Genomic DNA, 23,278 nt, shown 5'->3' with positions numbered 1-23,278 from the left:
CAAAGCAGGATGAAGGACTTTGTAAGAAGCTTGATTTGGATACATAAAGTGGTGGAGAATCACCAGGAAGTTGAATATATCTCATAGGAGGTTGGATGAAGAAGTTATCCCACTTTCAAATCAGGTGATTCCAGTTTCCCAGTTTGGGAATAGGGCAGCTTCTTCGTCGTTCCAATCAAAGCAGGATGAATCACTTTGTCAGATGCTTGATTTGGATACATAAAGTGGTGAAGAATCACCAGGAAGTTGAATAAATCTCATAGGAGTTGGGATGAAGAAGTTATCCCACTTTCAAATCAGGTGATTCCAGTTTCCCAGTTTGGGAATAGGGCAGCTTCTTCGTCGTTCCAATCAAAGCAGGATGAAGGACTTTGTAAGAAGCTTGATTTGGATACATAAAGTGGTGGAGAATCACCAGGAAGTTGAATAAATCTCATAGGAGTTCGGATGAAGAAGTTATCCCACTTTCAAATCAGGTGATTCCAGTTTCCCAGTTTGGGAATATGACAGCTTCTTCGTCGTTCCAATAAAAGCAGGATAAATCACTTTTTAAGAAGCTTAATTTGGATACATAAAGTGGTGGAGAATCACCAGGAATTTAAATAAATCTCATAGGAGTTGGGATGAAGAAGTTATCCCACTTTCAAATCAGGTGATTCCAGTTTCCCAGTTTGGGATATACCGCTTCTTCTTCGTCGTTCCAATCAAAGAAGGATGAAGCACTTTGTAAGAAGCTTGATTTGGATACATAAAGTGGTGGAGAATCACCAGGAAGTTGAATATATCTCATAGGAGGTTGGATGAAGAAGTTATCCCACTTTCAAATCAGGTGATTCCAGTTTCCCAGTTTGGGAATAGGGCAGCTTCTTCGTCGTTCCAATCAAAGCAGGATGAAGGACTTTGTAAGAAGCTTGATTTGGATACATAAAGTGGTGGAGAATCACCAGGAAGTTGAATAAATCTCATAGGAGTTGGGATGAAGAAGTTATCCCACTTTCAAATCAGGTGATTCCAGTTTCCCAGTTTGGGAATAGGGCAGCTTCTTCGTCGTTCCAATCAAAGCAGGATGAAGGACTTTGTAAGAAGCTTGATTTGGATACATAAAGTGGTGGAGAATCACCAGGAAGTTGAATAAATCTCATAGGAGTTGGGATGAAGAAGTTATCCCACTTTCAAATCAGGTGATTCCAGTTTCCCAGTTTGGAATAGGACAGCTTCTTCCGTCGTTCCAATCAAAGCAGGATGAAGCACTTTGTAAGAAGCTTGATTTGGATACATAAAGTGGTGGAGAATCACCAGGAAGTTGAATAAATCTCATAGAGTTGGATGAAGAAGTTATTCCACTTTTAAATCAGGTGATTCCAGTTTCCCAGTTTGGAAATAGGACAGCTTCTTCGTCGTTCCAATCAAAGCAGGATGAATCACTTTGTAAGAAGCTTGATTTGGATACATAAAGTGGTGGAGAATCACCAGGAAGTTGAATAAATCTCATAGGAGTTGGGATGAAGAAGTTATCCCACTTTCAAATCAGGTGATTCCAGTTTCCCAGTTTGGGAATAGGACAGCTTCTTCGTCGTTCCAATCAAAGCAGGATGAATCACTTTGTAAGAAGCTTGATTTGGATACATAAAGTGGTGGAGAATCACCAGGAAGTTGAATAAATCTCATAGGAGTTGGGATGAAGAAGTTATCCCACTTTCAAATCAGGTGATTCTAGTTCCCAATTTGGGAATATGACAGCTTCTTCGTCGTTCCAATCAAAGCAGATGAAACTTTGTAAGAAGCTTGATTGGGATACATAAAGTGTTGGAGAATCACCAGGAAGTTGAATAAATCTCATAGGAGGTTGGATGAAGAAGTTATCCCACTTTCAAATCAGGTGATTCCAGTTTCCCAGTTTCGGAATAGGACAGCTTCTTCGTCGTTCCAATCAAAGCAGGATGATCACTTTTTAAGAAGCTTGATTTGGATACATAAAGGGGGAGAGAATCACCAGGAAGTTGAATAAATCTCATAGGAGTTGGTATGAAGAAGTTATCCCACTTTCAAATCAGGTGATTCCAGTTTTCCAGTTGGGAATAGGACAGCTTCTTCGTCGTTCCAATCAAAGCAGGATGAATCACTTTGTAAGAAGCTTGATTTGGATACATAAATGGTGGAGAATCAACAGGAATTGAATAAATCTCATAGGAGTTGGGATGAAGAAGTTATCCCACTTTCAAATCAGGTGATTCCAGTTTCCCGTGTTGGAATAGGACGGCTTCTTCGTCGTTCCAATCAAAGCAGGATGAATCACTTTTTAAAAAGCTTGATTTTTGGATACATAAAGGGGTGGAGAATCACCAGGAAGTTTAATAAATCTCATAGGAGTTGGATGAAGAAGTTATCCCACTTTCAAATCAGGTGATTCCAGTTTCCCAGTTTGGGAATAGGACCGCTTCTTCGTCGTTCCAATCAAAGCAGGATGAATCACTTTGTAAGAAGCTTGATTTGGATACATAAAGTGGTGGAAATCACCAGGAAGTTGAATAAATCTCATAGGAGTTGGATGAAGAAGTTATCCCACTTTCAAATCAGGTGATTCCAGTTTCCCAGTTTGGGAATAGGACAGCTTCTTCGTCGTTCCAATCAAATCAGGATGAATCACTTTTTAAGAAGCTTGATTTGGATACATAAAGTGGTGGAGAATCACCAGGAATTTGAATAAATCTCATAGGAGTTGGGATGAAGAAGTTCCCACTTTCAAATCAGGTGATTCCAGTTTCCCAGTTTGGGAATAGACACTTCTTCTTCGTCGTTCCAATCAAAGCAGGATGAATCACTTTGTAAGAAGCATGATTTGGATACATAGAGTGTTTGAGAATCACCAGGACGTTGAATAAATCTCATAGGAGTTGGGATGAATTAGTTATCCCACTTTCAAATCAGGTGATTCCAGTTTCCCAGTTTGGGAATAGGACCGCTTCTTCATCGTTCCAATCAAAGCAGGATGAAGCACTTTGTAAGAAGCTTGATTTGGATACATAAAGTGGTGGAGAATCTCCAGGAATTTGAATTAATCTCATAGGAGGTTGGATGAAAAAGTTATCCCACTTTCAAATCAGGTGATTCCAGTTTCGCAGTTTCGGAATATGACAGCTTCTTCGTCGTTCCAATCAAAGCAGGATGAATTACTTTTTAAGAAGCTTAATTTGGATACATAAATTGTTTGAGAATCACCAGGACGTTGAATAAATCTCATAGGAGTTGGGATGAATAAGTTATCCCACTTTCAAATCAGGTGATTCCAGTTTCCCAGTGTGGGAATAGGGCGGCTTCTTCTTCGTCGTTCAATAAAAGCAGGATGAAGCACTTTGTAAGAAGCTTGATTTGGATACATAAAGTGGTGGAGAATCACCAGGAAGTTGAATAAATCTCATACGAGTTGGTATGAAGAAGTTATCCCACTTTCAAATCAGGTGATTCCAGTTTCCCAGTTAGGGAATATGACAGCTTCTTCGTCGTTCCAATCAAAGCAGGATGAATCACTTTTAAGAAGCTTATTTGGATACATAAAGTGGTGGAGAATCACCAGGAATTGAATAAATCTCATAGGAGTTGGGATGAAGAAGTATATCCCACTTTCAAATCAGGTGATTCTAGTTTCCCAGTTTGGGAATAGGACCGCTTCTTTCGTTCCAATCAAAGCAGGATGAAGCACTTTGTAAGAAGCTTGATTTGGATACATAAAGTGGTGGAGAATCACCAGGAAGTTGAATAAATCTCATAGGAGGTTGGATGAAGAAGTTATCCCACTTTCAAATCAGGTGATTCCAGTTTCCCAGTTTCGGAATAGGACAGCTTCTTCGTCGTTCCAATCAAAGCAGGATGAATCACTTTTTAAGAAGCTTGATTTGGATACGATAATCACCAGGAATTTGGAATAAATCTCATAGGAGTTGGGATGAAGAAGTTATCCCACTTTCAAATCAGGTGATTCCAGTTTCCCAGTTTGGGAATAGGACAGCTTCTTCGTCGTTCCAATCAAAGCAGGATGATCACTTTGTAAGAAGCTGATTTGGATACATAAAGTGGTGAGAATCACCAGGAAGTTGAATAAATCTCATAGGAGTTGGGATGAAGAAGTTATCCCACTTTCAAATCAGGTGATTCCAGTTTCCCAGTTTGGGAATAGGACAGCTTCTTCGTCGTTCCAATCAAAGCAGGATGAAGCACTTTTTAAGAAGCTTAATTTGGATACATAAAGTGGTGGAGAATCACCAGGAAAATAAATCTCATAGGAGTTTGGATGAAGAAGTTATCCCACTTTCAAATCAGGTGATTCTAGTTTCCCAGTTGGGAATAGGACAGCTTCTTTCGTCGTTCCAATCAAAGCAGGATGAATCACTTTGTAAGAAGCTTGATTTGGATACATAAAGTGGTGGAGAATCACCAGGAAGTTGAATAAATCTCATAGAGGGTTGGATGAAGAAGTTATCCCACTTTCAAATCAGGTGATTCCAGTTTCCAGTTTCGGAATAGGACAGCTTCTTTCGTCGTTCCAATCAAAGCAGGATGAATCACTTTTTAAGAAGCCTAATTTGGATACATAAATTGTTTGAGAATCACCAGGACGTTGAATAAATCTCATAAGAGTTGGGATGAATAAGTTATCCCACTTTCAAATCAGGTGATTCCAGTTTCCCAGTGTGGGAATAGGGCGGCTTCTTCGTCGTTCCAATAAAAGCAGGATGAAGCACTTTGTAAGAAGCTTGATTTGGATACATAAAGTGGTCGAGAATCACCAGGAAGTTGAATATAATCTCATACGAGTTGGATGAAGAAGTTATCCCAGTTTCAAATCAGGTGATTCCAGTTTCCCAGTTAGGGAATATGACAGCTTCTTCGTCGTTCCAATCAAAGGAGGATGAATCACTTTTTAAGAAGCTTAATTTGGATACATAAAGTGGTGGAGAATCACCAGGAATTTGAATAAATCTCATAGGAGTTGGGATGAAGAAGTTATCCCACTTTCAAATCAGGTGATTCCAGTTTCCCAGTTTGGGAATATGACCGCTTCTTCGTAGTTCCAATCAAAGGAGGATGAAGCACTTTGTAAGAAGCTTGATTTGGATACATAGAGTGGTGGAGAATCTCCAGGAAGTTGAATAAATCTCATAGGAGGTTGGATGAAGAAGTTATCCCACTTTCAAATCAGGTGATTCCAGTTTCGCAGTGTGGGAATAGGACGGCTTCTTCGTCGTTCCAATAAAAGCTGGATGAAGCACTTTGTAAGAAGCTTGATTTGGATACATAAAGTGGTGGAGAATCACCATGAAGTTGAATATATCTCATTCGAGTTGGTATGAAGAAGTTATCCCAGTTTCAAATCAGATGATTCCAGTTTCCCAGTTAGGGAATATGGCAGCTTCTTCGTCGTTCCAATCAAAGGAGGATGAATCACTTTTTAAGAAGCTTAATTTGAATACATAAAGTGGCGGAGAATCACCAGGGAATTTAAATAATCTCATAGGAGTTGGTATGAAGAAGTTATCCCACTTTCAAATCAAGTGATTCCAGTTTCCCAGTTTGGGAATAGGACCGCTTCTTCGTCGTTCCAATCAAAGCAGGATGAAGCACTTGTTAAGAAGCTTGATTTGGATACATAAAGTGGTGGAGAATCACCAGGAAGTTGAATAAATCTCATAGGAGTTGGGATGAAGAAGTTATCCCACTTTCAAATCAGGTGATTCCAGTTTCCCAGTTTCGGAATAGGACAGCTTCTTCGTCGTTCCAATCAAAGCAGGATGAATCACTTTTTAAGAAGCTTGATTTGGATACATAAAGTGGTGGATAATCACCAGGAATTGAATAATCTCATAGGAGTTGGGATGAAGAAGTTATCCCACTTTCAAATCAGGTGATTCCAGTTTCCCAGTTTGGAATAGGACAGCTTCTTCGTCGTTCCAATCAAAGCAGGATGAATCACTTTGTAAGAAGCCTGATTTGGATACATAAAGTGGTGAGAATCACCAGGAATTTGAATAAATCTCATAGGAGTTGGGATGAATGAAGTTATCCCACTTTCAAATCAGGTGATTCAGTTTCCCAGTTTGGGAATAGGACCGCTTCTTCGTCGTTCCAATCAAAGCAGGATGAAGCACTTTGTAAGAAGCTTGATTTGGATACATAAAGTGGTGGAGAATCACCAGGAAGTTGAATAAATCTCATAGGAGGTTGGATGAAGAAGTTATCCCACTTTCAAATCAGGTGATTCCAGTTTTTCCCAGTTTCGGGAATAGGACAGCTTCTTCGTCGTTCCAATCAAATCAGGATGAATCACTTTTTAAGAAGCTTGATTTGGATACATAAAGTGGGGTGGATAATCACCAGGAATTTGAATAAATCTCATAGGAGTTGGGATGAAGAAGTTATCCCACTTTCAAATCAGGTGATTCCAGTTTCCCAGTTTGGGAAATAGGACAGCTTCTTCGTCGTTCCAATCAAAGCAGGATGAATCACTTTGTAAGAAGCCTGATTTGGATACATAGATTGTTTGAGAATCACCAGGACGTTGAATAAATCTCATAGGAGTTGGGATGAAGAAGTTATCCCACTTTCAAATCAGGTGATTCCAGTTTCCCGGTGTTGGGAATAGGGCGGCTTCTTCGTCGTTCCAATCAAAGCAGGATGAATCACTTTTTAAGAAGCTTGATTTGGATATATAAAGTGGTGAGAATCACCAGGAAGTTGAATATATCTCATACGAGTTGGTATGAAGAAGTTATCCCAGTTTCAAATCAGGTGATTCCAGTTTCCAGTTAGGGAATATGACAGCTTCTTCGTCGTTCCAATCAAAGGGATGAATCACTTTTTAAGAAGCTTAATTTGGATACATAAAGTGGTGGAGAATCACCAGGAATTTAAATAAATCTCATAGGAGTTGGATGAAGAAGTTATCCCACTTTCAAATCAGGTGATTCTAGTTTCCCAGTTTGGAATAGGACCGCTTCTTCGTCGTTCCAATCAAAGCAGGATGAAGCACTTTGTAAGAAGCTTGATTTGGATACATAAAGTGGTGGAGAATCACCAGGAATTGAATAAATCTCATAGGAGTTGGATGAAAAAGTTATCCCACTTTCAAATCAGGTGATTCAGTTTCGCAGTTTCGGAATATGACAGCTTCTTCGTCGTTCCAATCAAAGCGATGAATCACTTTTAAGAAGCTTAATTTGGATACATAAATTGTTTGAGAATCACCAGGACGTTGAATAAATCTCATAGGAGTTGGGATGAATAAGTTATCCCACTTTCAAATCAGGTGATTCCAGTTTCCCAGTGTGGGAATAGGGCGGCTTCTTCGTCGTTTCAATAAAAGCAGGATGAAGCACTTTGTAAGAAGCTTGATTTGGATACATAAAGTGGTGGAGAATCACCAGGAAGTTGAATATGTCTCATACGAGTTGGTATGAAGAAGTTATCCCAGTTTCTAATCAGATGATTCCAGTTTCCCAGTTAGGGAATATGACAGCTTCTTCGTCGTTCCAATCAAAGAAGGATGAATCACTTTTTAAGAAGCTTAATTTGGATACATAAAGTGGTGGAGAATCACCAGGAATTTAAATAAATCTCATAGGAGTTGGGATGAAGAAGTTATCCCACTTTCAAATCAGGTGATTCCAGTTTCCCAGTTTGGGAATAGGGCGGCTTCTTCGTCGTTCCAATAAAAGCAGGATGAAGCACTTTGTAAGAAGCTTGATTTGGATACATAAAGTTGTGGAGAATCACCAGGAAGTTGAATATATCTCATAGGAGGTTGGATGAAGAAGTTATCCCACTTTCAAATCAGGTGATTCCAGTTTCCCAGTTTGGGAATAGGACAGCTTCTTCGTCGTTCCAATCAAAGCAGGATGAATCACTTTGTAAGAAGCTTGATTTGGATACATAAAGTGGTGGATAATCCCAGGATTTGAATAAATCTCATAGGAGTTGGGATGAAGAAGTTATCCCACTTTCAAATCAGGTGATTCCAGTTTCTTCGTCGTTCCAATCAAAGCAGGATGAATCACTTTGTAAGAAGCTTATTTGGATACATAAATTGTCTGAGAATCACCAGGACGTTGAATAAATCTCATAGGAGTTGGGATGAAGAAGTTATCCCACTTTCAAATCAGGTGATTCCAGTTTCCCAGTTGGGAATAGGACGGCTTCTTCGTCGTTCCAATCAAAGCAGGATGAAGCACTTTTTAAGAAGCTTGATTTGGATACATAAAGTGGTGGAGAATCACCAGGAATTTAATAAATCTCATAGGAGGTTGGGATAAGAAGTTATCCCACTTTCAAATCAGGTGATTCCAGTTTCCAGTTTGGGAATAGGACGCTTCTTCGTCGTTCCAATCAAAGCAGGATGAAGCACTTTGTAAGAAGCTTGATTTGGATACATAAAGTGGTGGAGAATCACCAGGAAGTTGAATAAATCTCATAGGAGTTGGATGAAGAAGTTATCCCACTTTCAAATCAGGTGATTCCAGTTTCCGCAGTTTCGGAATATGACAGCTTCTTCGTCGTTCCAATCAAAGCAGGATGAATCACTTTTTGTAAGAAGCTTGATTGGATACATAAGTGGTGGTGGAGAATCACCAGGAAGTTGAATAAATCTCATAGGAGGTTTGGATGAAGAAGTTATCCCACTTTCAAATCAGGTGATTCAGTTTCCCAGTTGGGAATAGGGACCTCTTCTTCGTCGTTCCAATCAAAGCAGGATGAAGCACTTTGTAAGAAGCTTGATTTGGATACATAAAGTGGTGGAGAATCACCAGGAAGTTGAATAAATCTCATAGGAGGTTGGAATGAAGAAGTTATCCCACTTTCAAATCAGGTGATTCCAGTTTCGCAGTTTCGGAATATGACCGCTTCTTCGTCGTTCCAATCAAAGCAGGATGAATCACTTTTAAGAAGCTTGATTTGGATACCTAAAGTGGTGGAGAATCACCAGGAATTTGAATAAATCTCATAGGAGTTGGGATGAAGAAGTTATCCCACTTTCAAATCAGGTGATTCCGGTTTCCAGTTTGGGAATAGGACAGCTTCTTCGTCGTTCCAATCAAAGCAGGATGAATCACTTTGTAAGAAGCCTGATTTGGATACATAAGTGGTGGAGAATCACCAGGACGTTGAATAAATCTCATAGGAGTTGGATGATGAAAGTTATCCCACTTTCAAATCAGGTGATTCCAGTTTCCAGTGTGGGAATAGGACGGCTTCTCGTCGTTCCAATAAAGCAGGATGAAGCATTGTAAGAAGCCTTGATTTGGATACAAAAAGTGTGGAGAATCACCAGGAAGTTGAATATATCTCATACGAGTTTCAAATCAGGTGATTCCAGTTTCCAGTTTGGGAATATGACAGCTTCTTCGTCGTTCCAATCAAAGCAGGATGAATCACATTGTAAGAAGCTGATTTGGATACATAAAGTGTTTAAGAATCACCAGGATGTTGAATAAATCTCATAGGAGTTGGGATGAAGAAGTTATCCCACTTTCAAATCAGGTGATTCTAGTTTCCCAGTTTGGGAATAGGGCCGCTTCTTCGTCGTTCCAATCAAAGCAGGATGAAGCACTTTGTAAGAAGCTTGATTTGGATACATAAAGTGGTGGAGAATCTCCAGGAAGTTGAATAAACCTCATAGGAGGTTGGATGAAGAAGTTATCCCACTTTCAAATCAGGTGATTCCAGTTTCGCAGTTTCGGAATATGACAGCTTCTTCGTCGTTCCAATCAAAGCAGGATGAATCACTTTTTAAGAAGCTTGATTTGGATACATAAATGGTGGAGAATCACCAGGAAGTTGAATAAATCTCATAGAGTTGGGATGAAGAAGTTATCCCACTTTCAAATCAGGTGATTCCAGTTTCCCAGTTTGGGAATAGGACAGCTTCTTCGTCGTTCCAATCAAAGCAGGATGAATCACTTTGTAAGAAGCTTGATTTGGATACATAAAGTGGTGAGAATCACCAGGAAGTTGAATAATATCTCATAGGAGTTGGGATGAAGAAGTTATCCCACTTTCAAATCAGGTGATTCCAGTTTCCCAGTGTGGGAATAGGACGGCTTCTTCGTCGTTCCAATCAAAGCAGGATGAAGCACTTTTTAAGAAGCTTAATTTGGATACATAAAGTGGTGGAGAATCACCAGGAATTTGAAATAAATCTCATAGGAGTTGGATGAAGAAGTTATCCCACTTTCAAATCAGGTGATTCTAGTTTCCCAGTTTGGGAATAGGACCTTCTTCGTCGTTCCAATCAAAGCAGGATGAAGCACTTTGTAAGAAGCTTGATTTGGATACATAAAGTGGTGGAGAATCACCAGGAAGTTGAATAAATCTCATAGGAGTTGGATGAAGAAGTTATCCCACTTTCAAATCAGGTGATTCCAGTTTCCCAGTTTCGGAATAGGACAGCTTCTTCGTCGTTCCAATCAAATCAGGATGAATCACTTTTAAGAATCTTGATTTGGTTACATAAAGTGTTTGAGAATCACCAGGACGTTGAATAAATCTCATAGGAGTTGGGATGAAGAAGTTATCCCACTTTCAAATCAGGTGATTCTAGTTTCCCAGTTTGGGAATAGGACAGCTTCTTCGTCGTTCCAATCAAAGCAGGATGAATCACATGGTAAGAAGCCTGATTTGGATACATAAAGTGTTTAAGAATCACCAGGATGTTGAATAAATCTCATAGGAGTTGGGATGAATAAGTTATCCCACTTTCAAATCATGTGATTCTAGTTTCCCAGTTTGGGAATATGACCGCTTCTTCGTCGTTCCAATCAAAGGAGGATGAAGCACTTTGTAAGAAGCTTGATTTGGATACATAGAGTGGTGGAGAATCTCCAGGAAGTTGAATAAATCTCATAGGAGGTTGGATGAAGAAGTTATCCCACTTTCAAATCAGGTGATTCCAGTTTCGCAGTTTCGGAATAGGACAGCTTCTTCGTCGTTCCAATCAAATCAGGATGAATCACTTTTAAGAAGCTTGATTTGGATACATAAAGGGGTGGATAATCACCAGGAATTTGAATAAATCTCATAGGAGTTGGGATGAAGAAGTTATCCCACTTTCAAATCAGGTGATTCCAGTTTCCCAGTTTGGGAATAGGACAGCTTCTTCGTCGTTCCAATCAAAGCAGGATGAATCACTTTGTAAGAAGCTGATTTGGATACATAGTGTCTGAGAATCACCAGGAAGTTGAATAAATCTCATAGGAGTTGGGATGAAGAAGTTATCCCACTTTCAAATCAGGTGATTCCAGTTTCCCAGTTTGGGAATAGGCAGCTTCTTCGTCGTTCCAATCAAAGCAGGATGAATCACTTTTAAAAGCTTAATTTGGATACATAAAGTGGTGGAGAATCACCAGGAATTTGAATAAATCTCATAGGAGTTGGATGAAGAAGTTATCCCACTTTCAAATCAGGTGATTCTAGTTTCCCAGTTTGGGAATAGGACCGCTTCTTCGTCGTTCCAATCAAAGCAGGATGAAGCACTTTGTAAGAAGCTTGATTTGGATACATAAAGTGGTGGAGAATCACCAGGAAGTTGAATAAATCTCATAGGAGTTGGATGAAGAAGTTATCCCACTTTCAAATCAGGTGATTCCAGTTTCGCAGTTTCGGAATAGGACAGCTTCTTCGTCGTTCCAATCAAATCAGGATGAATCACTTTTTAAGAAGCTTGATTTGGATACATAAAGTGGTGGAGAATCACCAGGAATTTGAATAAATCTCATAGGAGTGGGATGAAGAAGTTATCCCACTTTCAAATCAGGTGATTCCAGTTTCCCAGTTTGGGAATAGGACAGCTTCTTCGTCGTTCCAATCAAAGCAGGATGAATCACTTGTAAGAAGCCTGATTTGGATACATAAAGTGTTTGAGAATCACCAGGACGTTGAATAAATCTCATAGGAGTTGGGATGAATTAGTTATCCCACTTTCAAATCAGGTGATTCCAGTTTTCCAGTGTGGGAATAGGACGGCTTCTTCGTCGTTCCAATAAAAGCAGGATGAAGCACTTTGTAAGAAGCTTGATTTGGATACATAAAGTGGTGGAGAATCACCAGGAAGTTGAATATATCTCATACGAGTTGGTATGAAGAAGTTATCCCAGTTTCAAATCAGGTGATTCCAGTTTTCCAGTTAGGGAATATGACAGCTTCTTCGTCGTTCCAATCAAAGGAGGATGAATCACTTTTTAAGAAGCTTAATTTGGATACCTAAAGTGGTGGAGAATCACCAGGAATTTAAATAAATCTCATAGGAGTTGGGATGAAGAAGTTATCCCACTTTCAAATCAGGTGATTCTAGTTTCCCAGTTTGGGAATAGGACCGCTTCTTCGTCGTTCCAATCAAAGCAGGATGAAGCACTTTGTAAGAAGCTTGATTTAGATACATAAAGTGGTGGAGAATCACCAGGAAGTTGAATAAATCTCATAGGAAGTTGGATGAAGAAGTTATCCCACTTTCAAATCAGGTGATTCCAGTTTCGCAGTTTCGGAATAGGACAGCTTCTTCGTCGTTCCAATCAAATCAGGATTAATCACTTTTTAAGAAGCTTGATTTGGATACATAAAGTGGTGGATAATCACCAGTAATTTGAATGAATCTCATAGGAGTTGGGATGAAGAAGTTATCCCACTTTCAAATCAGGTGATTCCAGTTTCCCAGTTTGGGAATAGGACAGCTTCTTCGTCGTTCCAATCAAAGCAGGATGAATCACTTTGCAAGAAGCCTGATTTGGATACATAAAGTTTTTAAGAATCACCAGGATGTTGAATAAATCTCATAGGAGTTGGGATGAATAAGTTATCCCACTTTCAAATCAGGTGATTCTAGTTTCCCAGTTTGGGAATATGACTGCTTCTTCGTCGTTCCAATCAAAGGAGGATGAAGCACTTTGTAAGAAGCTTGATTTGGATACATAAAGTGGTGGAGAATCTCCAGGAAGTTGAATAAATCTCATAGGAGGTTGGATGAAGAAGTTATCCCACTTTCAAATCAGGTGATTCCAGTTTCGCAGTTTCGCAGTTTCGGAATAGGACAGCTTCTTCGTACTTCCAATCAAATCACGATGAATCACTTTTTAAGAAGCTTGATTTGGATACATAAAGGGGTCGATAATCACCAGGAATTTGAATAAATCTCATAGGAGTTGGGATGAAGAAGTTATCCCACTTTCAAATCAGGTGATTCCAGTTTCCCAGTTTGGGAATAGGACAGCTTCTTCGTCGTTCCAATCAAAGCAGGATGAATCACTTTGTAAGAAGCCTGATTTGGATACATAGATTGTCTGAGAATCACCAGGGCGTTCAATAAATCTCATAGGAGTTGGGATGAATAAGTTATCCCACTTTCAAATCAGATGATTCCAGTTTCCCGGTGTGGGAATAGGGCGGCTTCTTCGTCGTTCCAATCAAAGCAGGATGAATCACTTTTTAAAAAGCTTAATTTGGATACATAAAGTGGTGGAGAATCACCAGGAATTTAAATAAATCTCATAGAAGGTTGGATGAAGAAGTTATCCCACTTTCAAATCAGGTGATTCTAGTTTCCCAGTTTGGGAATAGGACCGCTTCTTCGTCGTTCCAATCAAAGCAGGATGAAGCACTTTGTAAGAAGCTTGATTTGGATACATAAAGTGGTGGAGACTCACCAGGAAGTTGAATAAATCTCATAGGAGGTTGGATGAAGAAGTTATCCCACTTTCAAATCAGGTGATTCCAGTTTCGCAGTTTAGGAATAGGACAGCTTCTTCGTCGTTCCAATCAAATCAGGATGAATCACTTTTTAAGAAGCTTGATTTGGATACCTAAAGTGGTGGATAATCACCAGTAATTTGAATAAATCTCATAGGAGTTGGGATGAAGAAGTTATCCCACTTTCAAATCAGGTGATTCCAGTTTCCCAGTTTGGGAATAGGACAACTTCTTCGTCGTTCCAATCAAAGCAGGATGAATCACATTGTAAGAAGCCTGATTTGGATACATAAAGTGTTTGAGAATCACCAGGACGTTGAATAAATCTCATAGGAGTTGGGATGAATTAGTTATCCCACTTTCAAATCAGGTGATTCCAGTTTCCCAGTGTGGGAATAGGACGGCTTCTTCGTCGTTCCAATCAAAGCAGGATGAAGCACTTTGTAAGAAGCTTGATTTGGATACATAAAGTGGTGGAGAATCACCAGGAAGTTGAATAAATCTCATACGAGTTGGTATGAAGAAGTTATCCCAGTTTCAAATCAGGTGATTCCAGTTTCCCAGTTGGGAATATGACAGCTTCTTCGTCGTTCCAATCAAAGGCAGGATGAATCACTTTTAAGAAGCTTAATTTGGATACATAAAGTGGTGGAGAATCACCAGGAATTTAAATAAATCTCATAGGAGTTGGGATGAAGAAGTTATCCCACTTTCAAATCAGGTGATTCTAGTTTCCCAGTTTGGGAATAGGACCGCTTCTTCGTCGTTCCAATCAAAGCAGGATGAAGCACTTTGTAAGAAGCTTGATTTGGATACATAAAGTGGTGGAGAATCACCAGGAAGTTGAATAAATCTCATAGGAGGTTGGATGAAGAAGTTATCCCACTTTCAAATCAGGTGATTCCAGTTTCGCAGTTTCGGAATATGACAGCTTCTTCGTCGTTCCAATCAAAGCAGGATGAATCACTTTTAAGAAGCTTAATTTGGATACATAAATTGTTTGAGAATCACCAGGACGTTGAATAAATCTCATAGGAGTTGGGATGAATAAGTTATCCCACTTTCAAATCAGGTGATTCCAGTTTCCCAGTGTGGGAATAGGGCGGCTTCTTCGTCGTTCCAATAAAAGCAGGATGAAGCACTTTGTAAGAAGCTTGATTTGGATACATAAAGTGGTGGAGAATCACCAGGAAGTTGAATATATCTCATACGAGTTGGTATGAAGAAGTTATCCCTTTCAAATCAGGTGATTCCAGTTTCCCAGTTAGGGAATATGACAGCTTCTTCGTCGTTCCAATCAAAGCAGGATGAATCACTTTTTAAGAAGCTTAATTTGGATACATAAAGTGGTGGAGAATCACCAGGAATTTAAATAAATCTCATAGGAGTTGGGATGAAGAAGTTATCCCACTTTCAAATCAGGTGATTCTAGTTTCCCAGTTTGGGAATAGGACCGCTTCTTCGTCGTTCCAATCAAAGAAGGATGAAGCACTTTGTAAGAAGCTTGATTTGGATACATAAAGTGGTGGAGAATCACCAGGAATTGAATAAATCTCATAGGAGTTGGATGAAGAAGTTATCCCACTTTCAAATCAGGTGATTCCAGTTTCGCAGTTTCGGAATATGACAGCTTCTTCGTCGTTCCAATCAAAGCAGGATGAATCACTTTTTAAGAAGCTTATTTGGATACATAAATTGTTGAGAATCACCAGGACGTTGAATAAATCTCATAGGAGTTGGGATGAAGAAGTTATCCCACTTTCAAATCAGGTGATTCTAGTTTCCCAGTTTGGGAATAGGACCGCTTCTTCGTCGTTCCAATCAAAGCAGGATGAAACACTTTGTAAGATTTGGATACATAAAGTGGTGGAGAATCTGCAGGAAGTTGAATAAATGTCATAGGAGGTTGGATGAAGAAGTTATCCCACTTTCAAATCAGGTGATTCCAGTTTCCCAGTTAGGGAATATGACAGCTTCTTCGTCGTTCCAATCAAAGCAGGATAAATCACTTTTTAAGAAGCTTAATTTGGATACATAAAGTGGTGGAGAATCACCAGGAATTTAAATAAATCTCATAGGAGTTGGGATGAAGAAGTTATCCCACTTTCAAATCAGGTGATTCTAGTTTCCCAGTTTAGGAATAGGACCGCTTCTTCGTCGTTCCAATCAAAGCAGGATGAAGCACTTTGTAAGAAGCTTGATTTGGATACATAAAAGTGGTCGAGAATCACCAGGAAGTTGAATATATCTCATAGGAGGTTGGATGAAGAAGTTATCCCACTTTCAAATCAGGTGATTCCTGTTTCATAGTTTCGGAATAGGACAGCTTCTTCGTCGTTCCAATCAAATCAGGATGAATCACTTTTTAAGAAGCTTGATTTGGATACATAAAGTGGTGGAGAATCACCAGGAAGTTGAATAAATCTCATAGGAGTTGGGATGAAGAAGTTATCCCACTTTCAAATCAGGTGATTCCAGTTTCCCAGTTTGGGAATAGGACAGCTTCTTCGTCGTTCCAATCAAAGCAGGATGAATCACTTTGTAAGAAGTCTGATTTGGATACATAAAGTGTTTGAGAATCACCAGGACGTTGAATAAATCTCATAGGAGTTGGGATGAATTAGTTATCCCACTTTCAAATCAGGTGATTCCAGTTTTCCAGTGTGGGAATAGGACGGCTTCTTCGTCGTTCCAATAAAAGCAGGATGAAGCACTTTGTAAGAAGCTTGATTTGGATACATAAAGTGGTGGAGAATCACCAGGAAGTTGAATATATCTTCATAGGAGTTTCAAATCAGGTGATTCCAGTTTTCCGTTAGGGAATAGGACAGCTTCTTCGTCGTTCCAATCAAAGCAGGATGAATCACTTTTTAAGAAGCTTGATTTGGATACATAAAGTGGTGGAGAATCACCAGGAATTTAATAAATCTCATAGGAGTTGGGATGAAGAAGTTATCCCACTTTCAACTCAGGTGATTCCAGTTTCCCAGTTTGGGAATAGGACCGCTTCTTCGTCGTTCCAATCAAAGCAGGATGAAGCACTTTGTAAGAAGCTTTATTTGGATACATAAAGTGGTGGAGAATCTCCAGGAAGTTGAATAAATCTCATAGGAGGTTGGATGAAGAAGTTATCCCACTTTCAAATCAGGTGATTCCAGTTTTCCAGTGTGGGAATAGGACGGCTTCTTCGTCGTTCCAATAAAAGCAGGATGAAGCACTTTGTAAGAAGCTTGATTTGGATACATAAAGTGTTGGAGAATCACCAGGAAGTTGAATATATCTCATACGAGTTTCAAATCAGGTGATTCCAGTTTTCCAGTTAGGGAATATGACAGCTTCTTCGTCGTTCCAATCAAAGCAGGATGAATCACATGGTAAGAAGCCTGATTTGGATACATAAAGTGTTTAAGAATCACCAGGATGTTGAATAAATCTCATAGGAGTTGGGATGAAGAAGTTATCCCACTTTCAAATCAGGTGATTCTAGTTTCCCAGTTTGGGAATAGGGCCGCTTCTTCGTCGTTCCAATCAAAGCAGGATGAAGCACTTTGTAAGAAGCTTGATTTGGATACATAAAGTGGTGGAGAATCTCCAGGAAGTTGAATAAACCTCATAGGAGGTTGGATGAAGAAGTTATCCCACTTTCAAATCAGGTGATTCCAGTTTCGCAGTTTCGGAATATGACAGCTTCTTCGTCGTTCCAATCAAAGCAGGATGAATCACTTTTTAAGAAGCTTAATTTGGATACATAAATTGTTTGAGAATCACCAGGACGTTGAATAAATCTCATAAGAGTTGGGATGAATAAGTTATCCCACTTTCAAATCAGGTGATTCCGGTTTCCCAGTGTGGGAATAGGGCGGCTTCTTCGTCGTTCCAATAAAAGCAGGATGAAGCACTTTGTAAGAAGCTTGATTTGGATACATAAAGTGGTCGAGAATCACCAGGAAGTTTAATATATCTCATACGAGTTGGTATGAAGAAGTTATCCCAGTTTCTAATCAGATGATTCCAGTTTCCCGGTGTGGGAATAGGGCGGCTTCTTCGTCGTTCCAATCAAAGCAGGATGAAGCACTTTTTAAAAAGCTTAATTTGGATACATAAAGTGGTGGAGAATCACCAGGAATTTAAATAAATCTCATAGGAGGTTGGATGAAGAAGTTATCCCACTTTCAAATCAGGTGATTCTAGTTTCCCAGTTTGGGAATAGGACCTCTTCTTCGTCGTTCCAATCAAAGCAGGATGAAGCACTTTGTAAGAAGCTTGATTTGGATACATAAAGTGGTGGAGACTCACCAGGAAGTTGAATAAATCTCATAGGAGGTTGGATGAAGAAGTTATCCCACTTTCAAATCAGGTGATTCCAGTTTCACAGTTTCGGAATAGGACAGCTTCTTCGTCGTTCCAATCAAATCAGGATGAATCACTTTTTAAGAAGCTTGATTTGGATACATAAAATGGTGGATAATCACCAGTAATTTGAATAAATCTCATAGGAGTTGGGATGAAGAAGTTATCCCACTTTCAAATCAGGTGATTCTAGTTTCCCAGTTTGGGAATAGGACAGCTTCTTCGTCGTTCCAATCAAAGCAGGATGAATCACATGGTAAGAAGCCTGATTTGGATACATAAAGTGTTTAAGAATCACCAGGATGTTGAATAAATCTCATAGGAGTTGGGATGAATAAGTTATCCCACTTTCAAATCATGTGATTCTAGTTTCCCAGTTTGAGAATATGACCGCTTCTTCGTCGTTCCAATCAAAGGAGGATGAAGCACTTTGCAAGAAGCTTTATTTGGATACATAGAGTGGTGGAGAATCTCCAGGAAGTTGAATAAATCTCATAGGAGGTTGGATGAAGAAGTTATCCCACTTTCAAATCAGGTGATTCCAGTTTCGCAGTTTCGGAATAGGACAGCTTCTTCGTCGTTCCAATCAAATCAGGATGAATCACTTTTTAAGAAGCTTGATTTGGATACATAAAGGGGTGAATAATCACCAGGAATTTGAATAACTCTCATAGGAGTTGGGATGAAGAAGTTATCCCACTTTCAAATCAGGTGATTCCAGTTTCTTCGTCGTTCCAATCAAAGCAGGATGAATCACTTTGTAAGAAGCCTGATTTGGATACATAGATTGTCTGAGAATCACCAGGGCGTTCAATAAATCTCATAGGAGTTGGGATGAATAAGTTATCCCACTTTCAAATCAGATGATTCCAGTTTCCCGGTGTGGGAATAGGGCGGCTTCTTCGTCGTTCCAATCAAAGCAGGATGAAGCACTTTTTAAAAAGCTTAATTTGGATACATAAAGTGGTGGAGAATCACCAGGAATTTAAATAAATCTCATAGGAGGTTGGATGAAGAAGTTATCCCACTTTCAAATCAGGTGATTCTAGTTTCCCAGTTTGGGAATAGGACCTCTTCTTCGTCGTTCCAATCAAAGCAGGATGAAGCACTTTGTAAGAAGCTTGATTTGGATACATAAAGTGGTGGAGAATCACCAGGAAGTTGAATAAATCTCATAGGAGGTTGGATGAAGAAGTTATCCCACTTTCAAATCAGGTGATTCCAGTTTCGCAGTTTCGGAATAGGACAGCTTCTTCGTCGTTCCAATCAAATCAGGATGAATCACTTTTTAAGAAGCTTGATTTGGATACCTAAAGTGGTGGATAATCACCAGTAATTTGAATAAATCTCATAGGAGTTGGGATGAAGAAGTTATCCCACTTTCAAATCAGGTGATTCCGGTTTCCCAGTTTGGGAATAGGACAACTTCTTCGTCGTTCCAATCAAAGCAGGATGAATCACATTGTAAGAAGCCTGATTTGGATACATAAAGTGTTTGAGAATCACCAGGACGTTGAATAAATCTCATAGGAGTTGGGATGAATTAGTTATCCCACTTTCAAATCAGGTGATTCCAGTTTTCCAGTGTGGGAATAGGACGGCTTCTTCGTCGTTCCAATAAAAGCAGGATGAAGCACTTTGTAAGAAGCTTGATTTGGATACATAAAGTGGTGGAGAATCACCAGGAAGTTGAATATATCTCATACGAGTTGGTATGAAGAAGTTATCCCACTTTCAAATCAGGTGATTCCAGTTTTCCAGTTAGGGAATATGACAGCTTCTTCGTCGTTCCAATCAAAGGAGGATGAATCACTTTTTAAGAAGCTTAATTTGAATACATAAAGTGGTGGAGAATCACCAGGAATTTAAATAAATCTCATAGGAGTTGGGATGAAGAAGTTATCCCACTTTCAAATCAGGTGATTCTAGTTTCCCAGTTTCGGAATAGGACCGCTTCTTCGTCGTTCCAATCAAAGCAGGATGAAGCACTTTGTAAGAAGCTTGATTTGGATACATAAAGTGGTGGAGAATCACCAGGAAGTTGAATAAATCTCATAGGAGGTTGGATGAAGAAGTTATCCCACTTTCAAATCAGGTGATTCCAGTTTCGCAGTTTCGGAATATGACAGCTTCTTCGTCGTTCCAATCAAAGCAGGATGAATCACTTTTTAAGAAGCTTAATTTGGATACATAAATTGTTTGAGAATCACCAGGACGTTGAATAAATCTCATAAGAGTTGGGATGAATAAGTTATCCCACTTTCAAATCAGGTGATTCCAGTTTCCCAGTGTGGGAATAGGGCGGCTTCTTCGTCGTTCCAATAAAAGCAGGATGAAGCACTTTGTAAGAAGCTTGATTTGGATACATAAAGTGGTCGAGAATCACCAGGAAGTTGAATATATCTCATACGAGTTGGTATGAAGAAGTTATCCCAGTTTCTAATCAGATGATTCCAGTTTCCCAGTTAGGGAATATGACAGCTTCTTCGTCGTTCCAATCAAAGGAGGATGAATTACTTTTTAAGAAGCTTAATTTGGATACATAAAGTGGTGGAGAATCACCAGGAATTTAAATAAATCTCATAGGAGTTGGGATGAAGAAGTTATCCCACTTTCAAATCAGGTGATTCTAGTTTCCCAGTTTGGGAATAGGACCGCTTCTTCGTCGTTCCAATCAAAGCAGGATGAAGCACTTTGTAAGAAGCTTGATTTGGATACATAAAGTGGTGGAGAATCACCAGGAAGTTAAATAAATCTCATAGGAGGTTGGATGAAGAGGTTATCCCACTTTCAAATCAGGTGATTCCAGTTTCACAGTTTCGGAATAGGACAGCTTCTTCGTCGTTCCAATCAAATCAGGATGAATCACTTTTTAAGAAGCTTGATTTGGATACCTAAAGTGGTGGATAATCACCAGTAATTTGAATAAATCTCATAGGAGTTGGGGTGAAGAAGTTATCCCACTTTCAAATCAGGTGTTTCTGGTTTCCCAGTTTGGGAATAGAACGACTTCTTCGTCGTTCCAATCAAAGCAGGATGAATCACATTGTAAGAAGCCTGATTTGGATACATAAAGTGTTTGAGAATCACCAGGAAGTTGAATAAATCTCATAGGAGTTGGGATGAAGAAGTTATCCCACTTTCAAATCAGGTGATTCCAGTTTTCCAGTTGGGAATAGGACGGCTTCTTCGTCGTTCCAATCAAAGCAGGATGAAGCACTTTGTAAGAAGCTTGATTTGGATACATAAAGTGGTGGAGAATCACCAGGAAGTTGAATAAATCTCATAGGAGTTGGTATGAAGAAGTTATCCCACTTTCAAATCAGGTGATTCCAGTTTCCAGTTATGGACAGCTTCTTCGTCGTTCCAATCAAAGCAGGATGAATCACTTTTAAGAAGCTTGATTTGGATACATAAAGTGGTGGAGAATCACCAGGAATTTAAATAAATCTCATAGGAGTTGGGATGAAGAAGTTATCCCACTTTCAAATCAGGTGATTCTAGTTTCCCAGTTTCGGAATAGGACCGCTTCTTCGTCGTTCCAATCAAAGCAGGATGAAGCACTTTGTAAGAAGCTTGATTTGGATACATAAAGTGGTGGAGAATCTCCAGGAAGTTGAATAAATCTCATAGGAGGTTGGATGAAGAAGTTATCCCACTTTCAAATCAGGTGATTCCAGTTTCGGAATAGGACAGTTTCTTCGTCGTTCCAATCAAAGCAGGATGAATCACTTTTTAAGAAGCTTGATTTGGATACATAAAGTGGTGGAGAATCACCAGGAATTTGAATAAATCTCATAGGAGTTGGAATGAAGAAGTTATCCCACTTTCAAATCAGGTGATTCCAATTTCCCAGTTTGGGAATAGGGCAGCTTCTTCGTCGTTCCAATCAAAGCAGGATGAAGGACTTTGTAAGAAGCTTGATTTGGATACATAGATTGTTGAGAATCACCAGGGAGTTGAATAAATCTCATAGGAGTTGGGATGAAGAAGTTATCCCACTTTCAAATCAGGTGATTCCAGTTTCCCAGTGTGGGAATAGGGGCTTCTTCGTCGTTCCAATCAAAGCAGGATGAAGCACTTTTTAAGAAGCTTGATTTGGATACATAAAGTGGTGGAGAATCACAGGAAGTTGAATATATCTCATAGGAGATTGGATGAAGAAGTTATCCCACTTTCAAATCAGGTGATTCCAGTTTCCCAGTTTGGGAATAGGGCAGCTTCTTCGTCGTTCCAATCAAAACAGGATGAAGAACTTTGTAAGAAGCTTGATTTGGATACATAAAGTGGTGAAGAATCAACAGGAAGTTGAATAAATCTCATAGGAGGTTGGATGAAGAAGTTATCCCACTTTCAATTCAGGTGATTCCAGTTTCCCAGTTTAGGAATAGGACAGCTTCTTCGTCGTTCCAATCAATGCAGGATGAATCACTTTGTAAGAAGCTTGATTTGGATACATAAAGTGGTGGAGAATCACCAGGAAGTTGAATATATCTCATAGGAGTTGGATGAAGAAGTTATCCCACTTTCAAATCAGGTGATTCCAGTTTCCAGTTTGGGAATAGGACACTTCTTCGTCGTTCCAATCAAAGCAGGATGAATCACTTGTAAGAAGCTTGATTTGGATACATAAAGTGTTTGAGAATCACCAGGACGTTGAATAAATCTCATAGGAGTTGGATGATGAAAAGTTATCCCACTTTCAAATCAGGTGATTTCAATTTTCCAGTGTGGGAATAGGACGGCTTCTTCGTCGTTCCAATAAATGCAGGATGAAGCACTTTGTAAGAAGCTTGATTTGGATACATAAAGTGGTGGAGAATCACCAGGAAGTTGAATATATCTCATACGAGTTGGTATGAAGAAGTTATCCCTGTTTCAAATCAGGTGATTCCAGTTTTCCAGTTAGGGAATATGACAGCTTCTTCGTCGTTCCAATCAAAGGAGGATGAATCACTTGTTAAGAAGCTTAATTTGAATACATAAAGTGGTGGAGAATCACCAGGAATTTAAATAAATCTCATAGGAGTTGGGATGAAGAAGTTATCCCACTTTCAAATCAGGTGATTCTAGTTTCCCAGTTTGGGAATAGGACCGCTTCTTCGTCGTTCCAATCAAAGCAGGATGAAGCACTTTGTAAGAAGCTTGATTTGGATACATAAAGTGGTGGAGAATCTCCAGGAAGTTGAATAAATCTCATAGG

General features: G+C 39.4%; 1 long non-coding RNA gene across 1 annotated transcript; it reads left to right on the top strand.

Annotated features, from left to right (window-relative positions):
- The first annotated feature begins 4,839 nt into the window (after nucleotides 1-4,839).
- LOC117129728 lies at nucleotides 4,840-22,910 on the top strand. The gene is made up of 2 exons (XR_004453333.1): nucleotides 4,840-5,021; nucleotides 22,438-22,910. It is a non-coding gene; the product is annotated as an uncharacterized LOC117129728 (long non-coding RNA).
- Nucleotides 22,911-23,278: the final 368 nt, after the last annotated feature.

The sequence above is a fragment of the Brassica rapa genome, unplaced genomic scaffold, assembly GCF_000309985.2.
Source record: "Brassica rapa cultivar Chiifu-401-42 unplaced genomic scaffold, CAAS_Brap_v3.01 Scaffold0080, whole genome shotgun sequence".
Lineage (NCBI taxonomy): Eukaryota > Viridiplantae > Streptophyta > Magnoliopsida > Brassicales > Brassicaceae > Brassica > Brassica rapa.
This window is presented reverse-complemented; position numbering and strand designations above follow the sequence as displayed.